This window comes from Chiloscyllium plagiosum, unplaced genomic scaffold (assembly GCF_037043375.1).
Source record: "Chiloscyllium plagiosum isolate Xiang-an unplaced genomic scaffold, Cpla_swu_hap1 HiC_scaffold_15, whole genome shotgun sequence".
NCBI classification, from domain to species: Eukaryota; Metazoa; Chordata; class Chondrichthyes; order Orectolobiformes; family Hemiscylliidae; genus Chiloscyllium; species Chiloscyllium plagiosum.
This window is the reverse complement of record NW_028270153.1, coordinates 66,635,229-66,652,048: the sequence shown is the minus strand read 5'-3', so window position 1 is coordinate 66,652,048 and position 16,820 is coordinate 66,635,229. Positions and strand designations below refer to the sequence as shown.

At 40.8% G+C, this 16,820-nt stretch overlaps 1 protein-coding gene and 1 long non-coding RNA gene across 3 annotated transcripts in view; one reads left to right on the top strand and one right to left on the bottom strand.

Annotated features, from left to right (window-relative positions):
* Positions 1-482: 482 nt before the first annotated feature.
* LOC148147677 (uncharacterized) lies at positions 483-11,532 on the bottom strand. Its single transcript, XR_015759621.1, has 3 exons — positions 11,397-11,532; positions 3,964-4,049; positions 483-1,556 (listed from the first exon to the last, which is right to left on the bottom strand). It is a non-coding gene; the product is annotated as an uncharacterized LOC148147677 (long non-coding RNA).
* pcif1 (phosphorylated CTD interacting factor 1) overlaps positions 11,067-16,820 on the top strand; it is a 121,795-nt gene continuing 116,041 nt past the window's right edge. For both annotated transcript variants that reach the window (XM_087995004.1, XM_087995005.1), the window contains exon 1: positions 11,067-11,171. The gene's annotated coding sequence lies outside the window, so the exon portion shown is untranslated. The remainder of the gene's footprint in view (positions 11,172-16,820) is intronic.

The window sequence follows — 16,820 nt, the reverse complement described above, 5'->3', positions numbered from 1 at the left end:
GAAGCAATTGAAATAGTGGGACAGAGCATAAAGCACTAAAGCATAGTGGGATACAGCAATTGAAAAGTAGCAGCAAGCATTTAAGAATACTTGGATAAGAATATTCCTATTGTAAATAAAGATTCTAAAGTAGGCACCCATTGTCCATAGTTATTGGAAGAAGGATAGCATCAAACTTGAAGAAAAACTGTATAATTATGCAGAGATTGTACAATTGGGTAGAGTGTAGAGAATGGGAGAGAATTAAGAAAGATCAATCAGGAGGAAGAAATTAGTCTATGAGAGGAAGTTACCTGGAAATGTAAAATCAGATTGCAAGACGTTTTACACATATTGTTACAACTGACTGCAGTAATGCGTTGAAAATTAGGCCCAACTATTCTCAGAGTCACCATAAAAGTTAACATTTATTGAAACTACTGAAGATCCCAATTTCCCTCTGTATGCTATCCAGGATAAAAGCAAACCACACAGACTTTTCCATGGTAACAATAGCCATTTATTGAAACACATTTAGCTTTAACAGGAACAATAAAACAGTAGAATTTGAAATTTATATATCTTAAACTTCCACACATACAGGCAAAAAATAAAAGCACAAGTATTACGAGTGAAGGACCAGTGCAAAATCACAAAACTGAGGTGGTTGCTCATTCCTTTTCCTTTGTCCGTGATGCGATTTGCTCCGTAATTTATCAGTTTTAAGTTCATCGATTACCTGGCTGGACTCAATCTTTTTGATTATCTTTGGGTTTTAGAACAATTTCTCTCAGTGTTTTCAAATGTATTTTTCCTGCTGTTCCAGCAGGAAATTGGAAAGAACAGCTTCACAGAAATGGGAGAAAGATTAACGCAGCTAGCTTTTCTTTGCTTCTTTCTAAACTACAAGTTTTTTTAAAGCTCTAATTTGTTTGATGTCAAGTTGTTTCATTTCCTCTTTATGTTTGAACTGGTATTGGACTCAATACCTGAGTCCAATACCTCACTTCTTGGATCACCTGATCCCTATTTCTACTAAGCTTAATTATTGTGCTGGTACTTCAATTATCCTCGCCTTTTTCCCCCAATCTTTGCCTTCTTAGTTCTGACAGTCAATTCCACCTCTCATTTTACTTGCCAATTCAATCAACATGGCTTTTTCTTAATAATAAATCAATGGTATTTACAAAGGACAGGATTAGGGAATGACAATGAGGAGTTAATGGTAGTTGAGAGAATATGGTGATGAAATGAACAGTATTTTACTTCTGTCTTGAAGGATAGCAAAATCAATCCAGTAACAACTGAGGTAAGAGATCGGAACTTAGTCAGAAGGCAAGCACGGCACTGAGCAAACTGATGAACCTGTGGGTTGAAAGTCTCCAGCTCCAGAAAGACTACACCCTCGTGTCTTAAAAGAGGGGACTAGTGAGATAGCAGTTGCACTGGCATTAATTTTCCATAATTTGTCACATTCTGAAAAGTGTCTGTCAGACTGGAGGTAATAAATATAACTCCTCGACTCAAAATGGGATGTTCACGGAAAACAGGAAAGTTTAGGTCAGTCAGCTGTAAATCTGTCGTGGGGAAAGTGTTAAAATTGATGATTAAATAGATTATATCAGAACATCCGCCAAATTTCAAAGTAATCCATGAACAGTCAGCATGGTTTTGCAAAATCATGTTCAACCAATTTGTTGGGGTTCTTTGAAGGAGTAACGTGCTGTGGATACAGGGAAGCTTGTAGGTATACCGTGCTTGTGTTTTCAGAAAACATTTAGTAAGTTGCCACATCAAAGGCTACTACAAAAAATAGAAGATCATGTTGGAGGATGTAACATATTTATATGGACAGAATACGGGCTGGCTGGAAGAAAATGGAAAGTATGCATAAATGGTTCTTTTCTATTTGGCAAGAAGTGATGAGTAGAGTAGGGGTCTGTGCTGGGGCCTCAAGTTTTTACAATTACATCAGTGAGTTAGACAGAGGGAGCGAAGGCATGATTATTTGCAGATGGAATAAACAATTTGTCTTTTGAGGAAAGCGTGGATCACAATAGACTTGTTTTCACTAGAATCTTGAAGAGCAAGCGATGACTTGATTGAAGTGTATGAGAGTTTGAATGGGAACATGGAGAGGGTGTTTGCTATCATGGTTGAGGCCAGAATTAGGAGGCTTTACTTTAAGAAATTAGGGGTCATCCTATCAGGTCAAGTTTTGAGACTTTTTTTCAGAAGCTTGAGAGAACTTAGAACTGTCTCTGAAGGCATCTGTCTTAGTAGGATCATTGATTATTTTAAAAATAGAGGCAGATAGTTTTTTGATAGGCAAGGAAATAATCAATTATTGGGAGTAGATATGAATATGGAATACAAAACAAATGATCAACCATTATCTTACTGAATAGTGGAACATAACATTAACCATAATTTGATTGAATGGTGGAGTAGTCTTGAAGGGCCAAATGGTTACCGCTACACAATGGAGTGATTACTGAGGGTTGAACAAAGTGACTATCGGCAACTGGGAGACAATACTGAGGATAGGATAGAGTATCAGGCATCAGCAGCGTTACTAGGGAAATAAAGTCAGTACTTATGTTTTACATATGGATGAAAATGGAATAGTGTAGGATTGATAGGCTTCAGATTGTTGTGCCAACCTGTGGAACCATCGAGGGCCAAAGGGTCTGTACTGTGCTGTACATTTCTACTGTAGACCACGGAAGCACATGATTATTACATTGCAGTAGCAGCTTATCATGTCTATGCCAGCTTTCTAACTGAGCAAGTTACCCTAGTGTCAATTCAGATCCAAATCAGTTGGTGAGCCAGAACCTCTCTGTGTGGATAGAGTTTATTTACTACAATGTCTCACAGCTCCTTCCTCAGCCACCAGTCCCCTTTTATTATTTTTAATACACTTGTTAGGACTTATGGTACACCTCCAAGCAGGTGGGACTGGAAAATGAAACTTTCTGTTCGTGAAGTAGTCACACTGCTACTGCTATCATGGTTGAGGCCAGAATTAGGAGGCTTTACTTTAAGAAATTAGGGGTCATCCCATCAGGTCAAGTTTTGAGACTTTTTTTCAGAAGCTTGAGAGAACTTAGAACTGTCTCTGAAGGCATCTGTCTTTCAGTTCCCCTTTATATATTTTTCTTAATTCGCTGTTGTAATATGGGCAGTGCTGATGTGGCCAGCATTTATTGCCCATCCCTAATGACTCAAAGTGTTTAAGAGTCAACAACATTTCTGTGATCCTAGAATCACTTGTAGCCAAGGACAGAAAATGCTGTTCCCTGAAGGGCATCAGTGAACCAGATGGGTTTTTACAATTGACAATGGTTACATAATCGCCATTAGGATGACTTTTTATTCAAGATTTTTATCAAATTCAAATTTCTCCATTGGTCATTTGTGCAGAATACTACCTTGGGGTTCTGGATGACTAGTCCAGCGACATTACTACTAAACCAACTTGTTATATTAAAATTCTTCTCTCTAGCTAGATTAGATTAGATTACAGTGTGGAAACAGGCCCTTCAGCCCAACAAGTCCACACCGACCCACCGAAGCGCAACCCACCCATACCCCTACATTTACCCCTTACCTAACACTGCAGGCAATTTAGCATGGCCTGCACATGACCTGCACATCTTTGGATTGTGGGAGGAAACCGGAGCACCCGGAGGAAACCCACGCAGACATGGGGAGAACGTGCAAACTCCACACAGTCAGTCGCCTGAGGCGGGAATTGAACCCGGATCTCAGGCGCTGTGAGGCAGCAGTGCTAACCACTGTGCCACCCATACATAGCAGGTTATCAAATACAATTCTTTAGTGTAGCATCTAATTAGTGACCCATCCTAAAATTACCTCACCTTAACTTCATGTCTATTTTTCTGATTATATGTCCAGCACACACCTTGAAGGTACCGCATAAATATAAGCTGTCTTTGTAAATTCATTCACTAATCAAACCTGTTCAATATATGAATCCTCTTTCTCTCTCTCTCCTCTTGACATAAAAGGATGTTGAAGATATATGAACAATCCTTGAACTGAATCTAATGAAAAGGAAACAAGATTTTTTTCACATTCTGTGTCTTGGCTTATCAAACAACTGATCAGCAACAAAATAAAAACAGAGAGAACTGTGAATGCTGGAACACAAACAAAAAAAAAATTTGTGGAAAAGCTCAGCAAGTCAGGCAGCATTTGAGGAGAGAAATCAAAGTTAATGTTTCGGGTCCAGTGAGCCTTCCTCATAACAGTTTTGAACAAGTGTCACTGGACCAGAAATATTAACTCTGATTTCTCTCCACAGGTGCTGCCAGACCTGCTGAGCAATTCTGTTCTTGTGATCAGCAACAAAATTATAGATATACATTTTTTCATATCCCATATCTCTTGCCTTTCTTTAAACAAAAAAAAAATCACAAAGTGATCCAAAATAAACTTTTTCATGTTCTTTTGTAACTCTTCATACCACTTGGTGTTCCTCTTCAAAAATCTCCAATAATGTTTTGGGGCAGCAACATTTCTGCTGCTCAGTAGTCTAACTACTAACTACTTACATCAACCCATTCTATTTTGGAGATCTTTCTTAGCATGTCCTTATGCTAGCAAGGTCTTTTCTCTTTGTCAAATTTACACAGTCCCAAAAAGAATGGTTATCCAAATAATTTTCTATGGGCAAACGTTCCTCAGATTACCCCTTACATAGAATTTGCCTTAGAACATTGGATAAATGCACCCCTGTATTTATAGCTTTTGCTAACATCAATGTTTAGCTACTGAAGTACTTTTAACTAACCTTTTTAAACCTTTTCTTGGCTTCTCAGGTTAATGGACAACATTTATTATTCTCACTAAGAATACAATAAACCCTGCTGTATTAAAATATTTACCTGGAAGACCGGTCCATGAAACATCACTGAAAAGAACTAGCTTCTCTCATCCCCAAGGCTGGAATGCTGTGTGCAGAGTTTTCAGAATTTAAATTTCTTCAATGTTTTATTTCTAGACGTGGAGATGTACAGCACAGAAACAGACCATCGGTCCAACTTGTCCATGCCAACCAGATATCCTAAATTAATTTAGTCCCATTTTCCAGCATTTGACCCATGCCCCTCTAAACCCTTCCTGTTCATATACTCAGCCAGATGCTTTTCAAATGTTGTAATTGTACCAGTCTTCATCACTTCCTCTGGCAGCACATTCTGGACATGCACCACCCTCTGCGTGAAAAGGTTGCCCGTTTTAAACCTTTGCCCTCTAGTTTTGGTTTCACCTACCCTGGGAAAAAGACCTTGGCTATTTGCCTTATCCACACCACTCATGATCTTATAACCTTTTACAGCCCTCAGCCTCCGATGCTCCAGGGAAAACAGCCCCAGCCTATTCAACGTTTCACGAGAGCCCAAATCCTCCAACCCTGGCAACATCCTTGTAAGTTAGCAATCAAGATCTGTTACACAGAGTGGTAGCAAAAATTGTAGTTTTTAAAAAGTATACAAAGAATCCCAAACTTACCTGACTTTTGAGCTAGGATGACAGAAAGCACTGACCATAACTCTATACTTAACAAGAAAGATTGTTTATTACAAGTAATTAGAACCTTGCTACTGTTAACAATTACTAACTGTCAGCATACAACTCTAATCCCTTTATAAATTCCCCTCACTTACAAACACATGCACACAAAAAAAAAAGGCACTGTGGATGGAGAGGAAAAAAAGGGAAAATCCTTCAGAGGTCTCTGTTCACAGGATCTGCTGAACAAGTTGTGGAGAAGCCTTCAAACATCCACAGGCTCTGGGCGTCTCTGTTCTCTGAAGTAAAAATCACCTTAAACCCCAAGAAAACCAGTTTATTTTTCCCTTCAGCAGTTGCTGTAAACTGTGACAACTAATTGATAAGTGAGAGACCCTGTATAAATGTGAACTAGTAAGTGTTCCTTTTGCAAACCAGTGGAAGCATCAGGAACAGGAAGATTGAGAAGTAGCATTCTGATCAGCACAAGTATTATCTCAGCAGATCCTGTGAACATGGACCTCTGCATTGCTTTCCCAGTTTTTCTTTCTGTTCATAACACTCAAGTGTTTTTTCCCTTGTCTGCGTGTGCAAGGGGATTACAATTTTAACTAGTAGAGTTATATGCCAAGAGAAATCAAAATTGTTTCCCTGCAGATTGAGTCCATTTATTTGAAATAAATAGTATTTCTTGTTATGTACAGAAACCTGGTCCATGTTTTTCTTTAAATATTTGTTTAATATCCATTCCTTTTCTTTCATATCATCTGCTTCTTTAGGTGGCGTCAAAATTACTTCAGCTTCTTGCAGTAGGAAATCTATTCTAACATCTTGATCACGAACTTTCTCATTGATACCCCGAGTTTAGCTTCAGATTGTGTTTCACAGGGAGCACACCAATCAGAGAGATAAAGTTCACTAACCCCTATGTAGTAACTCTGCACCAAATCATTTCCAGATTTCCAACTCTTTAGTTTAGCAACCTTTGTCAACATGTCTTCTAACTTGTTTGTAGCCACTAAAATATTTTCAGTCATAAAGGTTTCTATTTCCACATATCCCCAACCTTCTCCACTGCTCTTGTCAAACTTGGACTTCTACTTGCTCTCCTATTATGTTCTGGATTAACACTACAAGATCTCCCCAACTATGATTAGAATTCTTTTTGCCAGTCTGCAATCATTTCATAGAATCACATTCAGTTCTAAGCCCACTTTTAAACTCTTAACTGTGTTTTCTGGCCTTCTACAACTTTATCTCAATTTTGCAAATCCTTGGATCTCATCTCCTCTCATATGCAGTAAAACCTGAACAACATCCAGAACTGCGTTAATAAGTGGTTAAAAAAAGTGCCACATAAGTCCCACTGAATGACCATCTCAAACATGTGCAAATGTAACCAACACCCCTTATTGTTCAATAGCATTATCATCACCAAATCCCCCACTAGCAACATAAAAAAGCACATCATACACTGGGAATTCCTTGGTAACATCTCCTGATTTCTCAAAGCCTGTCCACCATCTACAAGGCACAAGTCAGCAATGTAATGCAATACTCCCCATTTGCCTGGATGCGTGCAGCTCCAACAATACTACAAGCTTGACATCATCTGAGACAAAGCATCCCGCTTGACTGACACCAGAACCATAACCTTCAACATTCAACCCCTTCACCAGCAACGCAATATACATCATCTATAATATGAATGCAGCACGTTAGCAACGCTTTGACAATAATTTCATGACCTGTGACCACTTCCATCAAGAAGGACAAGAGCAGCAGATTTATGGGAACAGGCAAGCTGCAAGTTCTGCTCCCAAGCCAGTCACCTTCTTGACCTGGAAATATAATCACTGTTGCAGGAAATCCCTTCTTAACAGCACTGTAGATGCACCTACACTCCCAGAGTGCAGTGATTCAAGGAGGCAGTTCACCACAGCTTGTCCAGGGCAAATAGGAATTGGCACTAAATGTTGATCTAGCCAGCGATGCCCCCATGAATGCATTAAAAACAATTAAGACCATTAGGAATTAATGCTTTTGCAGGAAGCCAAAAAATGTTTTTTTTTCAGAAAATCTAACTCAAAAAAATCTATCCTTGATCGCCACCTTAGCAAAACCCAACAACTGAAAGTCAAACACTGAAATCAGAATCTCAATGTTGAATGATTGCAATCTTGCATATTAATTCCATATTAATCTTACTTTCTAAATTTTTTGGAAGTCTGACCATATCTCATATGCATTATACAGTCATAGAGAACAGAAACAGAGCCTTTGGTCCAACCGGTCCAGACCGAACATAATCCCTAACTAAACTAGTCCCACTTGCCTGTTCCTGCCCCTTATCCCTTCAAATCTTTCCTACTCATGTATCCATCCAAATATCTTTTAAACATTGTAATTGTATCCACATCCATCACTTCCTTCTGAAGTTCATTCCAAACGTGAACCATCCAGTGTACAAAATTTGTTTCTCATGTCTTTTTTAAAATATCTCTCCTCACACCTTAAAAAATTGTCCCCCCAATCTTGAAATCCCCCATTCAAGGGAAAAAACAATGATCAGTAACTCTATCAATACCCCACATTATTTTACAAACTTCTACAGGTCACCTCTCAACCGCCAATGCTGCAGTGAAAGAAATCCCAGCCTATCCAGCCTTTATTACTCAAAGCTTCCATACCTGACATCATCTGGTAAATCTCTTCTGAACCGTCTCCAGCTTAATAATACCCTACCTATAACTGGGCGACCAGAACTGGTCACTGTATTCCAGAAGAGGCCTCACCAATCTCCTGTACATCCTCAACATGACTTTCTAACTCCTATCCTCAAAGAATTGAACAGGCTTTTTTAACCTGTCTATCTATATGTGACGCATTTAATCTAACCTTCTTCATTATAAATTTTGTCCATGAGAATTTTCACCTTTCCTACTGTCCAACTGTTCAGCCTCTAGCTCTGAGAATATTTTACATCCAATTGTGCCTCTAGTGGGAAATGACAGTGCCAAGGCCATAGCTTGCTGTATTCTTGGTTAAGATGTAGCCTTTGTCCACAATTTCATTACATTTCATTGATCGTAAGCTTCTTCACAAACTATGTAGGCGGAAAGTCATATTTTAACACTTTGCACTTCGTTTCACTGATTATTTTCCAAATTAACTCTAATTCCAATCTCAAAAAACTTACTTTCCAATCTCCATCTTTAGGCACCATCTTCTGCTACCACTGTCACACTGGATCTCAGCCCAATCAGTGAGACAAAAACCAAGACTCCTTTCTTTGTTTATTCATTACTCAACCTGACAGCTCCATCAACACGCCAGTCCTCCTTTTACAGATATTTTTAATCAACCTGTTGAGTTGTGTTATTATACACCATTGGAGCAGATTGGAGTTGAACCCAGGTCTTCTCAAAGATAGGGACACTAGCACTGTGACACGAGAGCTCATTTTAAAAATGTTTTTAATCAACTTGTTGAGAGATGTTATTACACACCTCTGGAACAGGTGGGACTTGAAACCAAGCTCCCAAGCTCAGAGGAATGGACACTATCACTGCATCACAAAGGCCCAAAGAACCACTTTTCCAGTCAATTATGATCATTTAGCCCCAATCACCTGCTTAAGTATTTGCCAAATTAACATGGCACCGCTGGCATCTCTGCAACGCTGCACTTCAGACTGCAGTCTAATTCCCTTTTAAATGCTTTGATTGAACCTATCTTTACCAGACTCTCAGGCTGGGCACTGCACATCTTGCTATATGCGAAGGTTTTCCTCATGTCACTATTGCTACTTTTACTAATTATTTCAAAATCTGTGCCCTCTTTTTCTCAATTCCTTCACAAGTGGGAACAGCCTCTTTCTATCTACTCTGTTCAGACACCTAGCGATTTTGAATACCTGCATCAAATGTCCCCCAAAACCTCTTTTCTGAGGGAATTCATTTCAACTTCCCCAATCCATCTTCATAACCAAAAATCCTGATCTCCTGGAATTATTTTTTGTGGATACGATGCTCAAGCTGAAATCAAGCTGGTTTATGTTCCTATGCAAACATGCTTCACTTTCTTGCTCTTGTACACTATGCCCCTATGAATAAAGATTAGAGTGCTTTACACTTTAGTATCGGTTCCTTACACTCTCAGCAATTTATGCACACATAGACCAGGGTCTCCATGCCCCGCATTCTCTTTAGACTCATAACTTTGTATTATTCTGACTAGAGTGAATCATTTCACATTTCTCAGCACTGAACTTGATCTGCCATATGTGCCTATCCACCAATTTGTTTGTCATTCTGAAGTTCTACTCCATTCACCTCTCAGTTCACAGGTCTTTCGGTTTTGACACTCTTCAAATTTTTATATTAATCAATATTGGGGGATTGATGCCACTATCAAGTGGTATCACTAGTCAAAATTTTATGCCATAACCAGCTCTCAATGCCACTTTCAAAGCTGAGCATCACATTTCTCAGCACAAGACCCAATGCCAGCTTCACCACCATTGATCTCTACTACAGCTGGCAACCCTTCCAGGGATCTGCATCATTACCAATACAATCAGTGCTTGACCTTAGTATCAGTCCCCAGTGCCAGTAACATTACCTGACCTATTACCAGTGTCTAATGCCAGTATTGTTCCCTAGTGCTCGGCTATAGTGGTAGTAACAACTTTGAGTCTAAGTCACTAGCTGCAGTTAGTGCTACTCCTCTGTTTCACCTCCTGCCCATAATGCAAGCCCCAGCCCTCAGTGAAACAGACTTTGCCAACACCATCCCTCACTACCAGCTATTCCTACTAGTATCGGTCCCCAGTAAGTGATCAGCTCTTAGTGCCAATTCAGTGTAATTACCCTGACCTCAGCGCCAGTTATCAGTCTGAATCACATCCACCTTTTTGTGCCAGTGCCACCCACCAGCACTATCTTGCAAAGTCAGACCCCAGTCACATTTACGAAATTATCAGACTTCAGTGCCTCAAGAAACTCTGTGCCCAGGTTCACAGCCACAGTACATGCTCTCTCTCAATGCTATTGCCAATTCAAAGTGCACGCAGTTCTTGTCCTCAATACCCAGTCCCAGCACTGGATCTGTGAGCCAGCACCATATCTCCCTGCAGTGGTCAGCCCATACCCAGGTGTTAGCTGCCAGTGGGCAGTTCCTTTATAAGTCCCGGGTATCAGTTCCTCTTGGAAGCCGGCCCCTGGTGTGTCCTCTGGTACTCTCAGTATCAGCCTTTGTTAGTCAGTCCACGAGTACTCCTCCCTGGCCCCTCTCGCCAGTTGTCAGTGGTCACTGCCTGTTTGTTTTGATGACGCCCTCAGTTTAAGCGGCTCACCGGCGCGTACCAATCACAGGGAGCCTGATCCCGCAGCGGGCTCACTGTCCAATTGGAACGCGCGGCATCGCTTCAATCTGTCCAATCACAACCTCGGTTATTGCCGCTGCCTGGCGGACCAATCAGCGAGCGTGAACCAATCGAGCGCCAGCCAATCGGAAGCCTGGCGCGGCGAGGGCGCGCATGCGTACGACTGCGGTGCGCTCCCGCTTACAAGATGGAGGCGGCGGTCGAGCGGTGAAGCGGAGGCGGGATTGGGGGGAAAGACAGATCACTGCCGCTCTTCACTCACTACACGGTAGGTACACCGGGCGCGCAGAACGCCAACACACGTGGCGCAATGAGCGTGGCATCGCGGATCTCACTAGCGGCCCGCCTCATCCCGCCGAGCCCCGTGGAAGCGGAGGAATCGGCGGCGGCGCAGCCTTTGCTTGGAGCTGGGAGGCGCCGCCATCTTGGGGCTTGTTGTTGTGGAGGAGCCGGGGAGCGCGAGCGGCCTGTACTCTTATCCCCACAGCCTCACCTCCCGCTCTGCGCACTCGAGCCGGCGGCTTCCTGCTCCCAAAGTCTGCGTGGGGAGCGGCTCGTAGCCTGCGGGTGGCTCTCCCGCCACCGCCGTTCTCTTCCCGTCCCCGGTCAGCGTTCTGAGTCTGGCTGAGGATCTGGGCGGGCGGCATGACAGGAGCATGCGCAGTGAGGCGCCAGCAACACAGCGGCTCCATTGACAACAGCGAGTGAGGGAGGGGGGTAAGAGAGAGAGAGAGAGAGAGAGAGGTGGGAGGGAGAGAGAGCTAGTGGGAACGGAGAGAGAGAGAGAGAGAGAAGGGTGGAAAGAGAGTGAGAGCGGAGTTGGAATGGGAGGGTAGGGAGAGAGGAGATGGGAGGGATTGGGTGGAGGGAGAGAGGAGGGATTCGGGGGAGTGACTAGCTCTTCCAGTTAGTTTGGAAAGATAACACAGCAGAAGGTGATGAAAACGTACCCAAGCAAGGGACCAATTAAAATTTGACATTATGCTTTTCATGCAGTAAGACTTCTCCTGTACCAAAAGACTTAAAAAGTTCTATTGACTGAACGATGTCTTTTGCAATGTTTATCACAAGACAGCGCTTTCTCCCCCCCCCCCTTTTTAGTGTACTTTGTAAACTTTGTTCTTTTATCAACTTTCTGTTGTCCCGGGATGAGTTCAATGCACGTCTCGGCTCCTGAGGGTTTACTTTGTTCTTCTCCTCTTTCAGCCAGGGAATTTGATCTCAAAAACATTTTTTACAGTGAGGGTTTTTCCCTTGCAGATTTTTCCTCAAGATATGTGGAACTTTAAGCCTTATTTTAGCTCGTCACAACATTTGCCTTACTCCATGTGAGTGTGAGATCACACGTTTTGTTCCTGCTTTTCATAGCTGTTGACCTGAATCCTGGCAAACTAACTTTGTGAGTTTTCAGTAATATCAGCTGGGCTCATCTCCAAGGCCAGTTGCTTGTATATTGACTTAAAATGCTGATTGTATCATCCTTGAAAGCCCAGCTCCCTTTTTTAAAATCTTGGATGTAAGTGCACAGTTTGAGGTTCAAGTGTTGCAATCTGAAATTTCTCAACATCTTTCTGGGATGTTGAAGAATCACTATCTGTGCCCTGTTCGCTACCTTCCTCAGGCTCTTACTCCACTTGTGTTATCTGAGTCGTCCAATCTATTCCATGGGTTTCAATTTTGCTGTTCTGTGGTACTCTATCAAATGTCTTTTGGGAGCCCACATACACCATATCAACCCTATTCTTTCTCTCTCTTTCCCCCCCCCCCCCCCCCCCAAACCTTCTGTTATTTCACTACCTTCAACAAAGCTGTGGTTCCCTAATTAGTCTGCATTTGTAGAAGTTACTGTATTGTGATGAATTATTAAATTTTGAAACTTCTGGAGGTAAACTAACAGGTTTGAAGGTTCTTGCACCTTTTTTTCTTCAAACAAGGGTGAATGGATCTTGTATCTGAGGAGAATTAGAAGGCTATAGCCAGTACCTCCCTTGTTCCTGCTGCCTCTTTCTGTAACCAGTTTGATATGTGATGAAGTGGAAATTTCCAACTTCTGTCTTTTTCCATTAACATCTGCTTCATTTAGCAGAGTGATTTGATCTGATGTTTATGTGCAGTATCTCTGCAGTTTAAGTTTTTGTCTGCAGTTCCATCTCCTTTTTCATACATTCAATTCACACATTCAATGTATTATTGCTAATCCATAAATCAATAGACTGAGTTTGAGCCAAATCTGAATTTGGGGTGCTAGTATAAGGCCTGTGATGAACCTGAAGAGATTTTGGGCTCCAGGTCTCATTTCTAAATTGGATTTGATTCTAGTGGGAGTATGTGTCTGTCTGTGACTAGTGTACAGTTAACTCTTTTTTTTTTGGAAGACTGAGCTACCTGTGTCTACCTTTTTTGAGTTTGTTTTTGCTTTACATTGTTGTCATATGCAATAATAGTTTTGTTTTAACACTAATAACTCAGTGGATTACTATAGCGACTTTGAAGAGAGCCCAAGTAGGTCATGTTTTGACCTGGTGACTTTAGGGGCTAACCTATAACTGAACCAATACCTATTGGTTCAGCCTGGTTAGAGCTCTGTGTGTTAGAGGAACGGGTTTAAATTAAGTGAAAATGTAATTCCAGCTTTTCCTATGCTTGGCAATGCCCACTGTGACTGGTTGGAAAAAATACATGCAATAACAAGCTCAGTAAATGTCACCTGAGTTGAATTAGAACTGTCAAGAATTTATAAACCATGTACCTTTTTGATTACACTGGAGTAACCTTTGGTTGCCAGCCTAATACGTTCTTTCTTTGTACAGGAGTAGTTGATTTTTATTTTCTCCTCAAGCACTCATCATTTGTTCACTATTTGTCTTTGTCAGCTGTAACTAGCTGGTAGTACTGTTGAGGTTCTGGGTTCAAGGCACTTCGGGACTGCTTCTCTGTTTTGAGATGCTGTCATTTGGGCAAGATGTTAAACAATGGCCCCATCCACTTCCTTGGATGAGTGTCAAAGAACCTATGGCACCATTTTGAAGAACAGCATGGTAGTTATTCCCAATATCCTGGCTAATACTTAACCTTGATCAATATCAGAATAATAATTAGTTGTTACGGCACTGCAGTTTACAGGGATTCGCTAAGTGCATTTTAGCTGTCTGTTTTCTACATGACTACCCATCAAAGCATTTCATGTAAAGTAGTATTTAAATGCAACCTATTCTCCTTGGAATAAGCAGTGCATTTATCCTTCTCACTGTTATGATGAGGAGGCCCAACTCCTCGGTAATTAAACTAAGGTACCCAGAGAAGATTTTCTCGCCTCGTAATCTGTTAAAAATGTGTGAATGAAAGAAAATCCCTGATTTCCACTATAAAAATAACTATTTATTTATCCCTAACCGTGAACACTAACAAAACTATTAACAAACCAAACACTTTCCCCGAACTAACCACACTCTTAGCTGACTACAATTCTATTAATATGCTGTTCCAATGACACAATTAATAATAATGGTAAATTAGCACTTAATTATCCTAAAGTCTACACTGAGATGGTCTTCTCCTCTTCCTTCAGCCTGCCATCCTTCCTTCCTTTTTCCCCAGATCTGCTATTTTCTCCTAGGTTGTTGTCTTACTTTTTATTGCTTGTATTTTTTTTTTGCTATCAAATGCCTTGGTAGTTTTTTTAAATAGGTGGTGCCTTAGAGATTTCTTTGACAACTTTTCATGTCAGATGGGCAATTTGATTTTCAAAAACTCCGGTCTTATCTCTCCTTGACGATGCACCCAATTCTTACAACTTTTTCTGGCTGACTGTTTGGTGTCAATTAATTGGTCAAATTTGACTTGTCAAAACAGCAGCAAACCTCAGGTATCCATTAACAAAGTCAACTGTCACATCATTTTAGAACCGTCTGTTTTCCATAGCTGCTCGTAAGCTCCCTTCTCTGCTGAACTCTGAACTTAAGTAACACTTTTCCCCCTTAAGGCAACCACACTTTGCTTTTCAATTCCCTTTTATTCTACCCAGCTTTGTAACACCAATCAACTGCTGACCGTGTGCTGTGAAGAAGGAGTAAGTCATTCAGCCCCTCAAATCTATTTTTGATTATTGCTCAGTGCCAAACTCCTGCACTATTCCTATTATCCTTGATATTATTGGTAACTAGAAATTACCAATCACTGCCACTTCTGCTCAGTCTGTAAGCTGGCCAATGTTGCTGTTTGCCGTTTTCTAATGTCAAAGGTACTATGTCGTATTGTTCTGATTGGAAACCCCTCTTGTTAATACTAACTTGGCCCTTTCCCACTCACTTGGCATTATTTTGCCAGTCTCTCAAATGTTGAATATCCTTTGACATTCAATTTCATTGTTGATTACCCATAGCCACATCTTTTTAAATAGCAATGAAGTCATCCACTTTTCATTCTACTAGCTCCTGCAATTTACTCTAGCAAATGCATGCATTCAGATAGTGCCTTTGTTTATACCTTTTTGATACTTTTTTGTAATTCGAAACTAGTTAATTCAAGGATCCATTTCTGCTGCTTTTTGTTTTCTATTTCCTGTAAACTAGCTTTGTTTCTGTCCTAAGTGAATTCCCTCTTAGATTCCCATCCCCTGATGAGCTAGCTTAAATCCTGTCCAACAGCACTAGCAAAAATCCCTGTGAACATTAGTCCCAGTCTTCTTGAGGTATAACCCATCCCCGTTGTGCTATTTTTTTATTCACACATTTATTTGTACAGTCATCCTATTTCTATGTCTAATATGCACAGAGAGCAATTGTGACATGACTGTTTCAGAATCATGCCTGTCTTCCTAAATTCAACTCTCATGACTCCACACCACTTTCTAATTTTCTGGCTCTTCACCCTTCTCAAAAGAATGTTCTACAGCAGTTCTGTGACATCCTTAATCCTGACAGCACAGATGCAACATCCTGGAATCATGTTAACAACTACAGAAATTCCTATTTGTCCCCCAAACGCTCAAACCATCTACTACTATCATGTGCCACCTTCTGTCTGTTTCTTGTACAGCTGAACTACTTTTGGTTATTTAAGCTTGACTCTTTCTGCATTTCTTTTGTGAACCATCACATTCACCAATGGGTTTCCATTTGAATAATGAGATGAAGGGATGCCTGGCCTGTCTGCCTGGTCTTTTTTGATTATCTAATGGCACCCAATCTCTCTTTGCCTGCCAGGTCGTCTTCTGCTGCGTGACAATCTTGTTAACCATGCTGTCCACGTAGTTCTTAGCTTTGCAGATACATCATCGTGATGCCAACAGTTACTCGAGTTCCAGAACCTGAATCTCAAATGTTTGCAGCTGGGGACCTTTCAGAACACTTCATGAAGATTTGAAAGACTTCAATTCCCGGAACGCTGTGTCATAGGCATGTCCATCTGAATCTAGTAGCTGCATCAGCATTAGTAGTGATCTGACATTGTGTTTCTCCAATATCATATGTTTGGTCAGTGGAAATGTTTATACTGATACATTGTGAAGTTGATTTAAGTTTTTTGTAGAGTTTGAGATGTATATAAATTCTAAGTGACCTCAGGTAAGTTTCTTTTGATTTGTGAATGTGCCTTTTTAGAACATGGTGGTTGGCCTCCAGTTTGCCACTTAATTTAAATAATTTAGAATGTTTCAAAGTGGCTTACAACAAAATTGTGACAAAGAATCAAATTACTTTCATGAATTAGAAAATTCAACTTAGATTGAATTGAATTAGAATTATTATCACATACTCCTGTGAGTATAATGAAAGGTTTACAAGTGGCCACTTGTGTCACCTTGGGTACAAAGGTACCAGCATACAGAGTCTTTGTTGTAAAGCAGGAAAATAAGGAAAACAAAGTTAAGAGTTAAACATTACAGTCCTTACTACAAAGTAGAAAAACACAGTTTTGG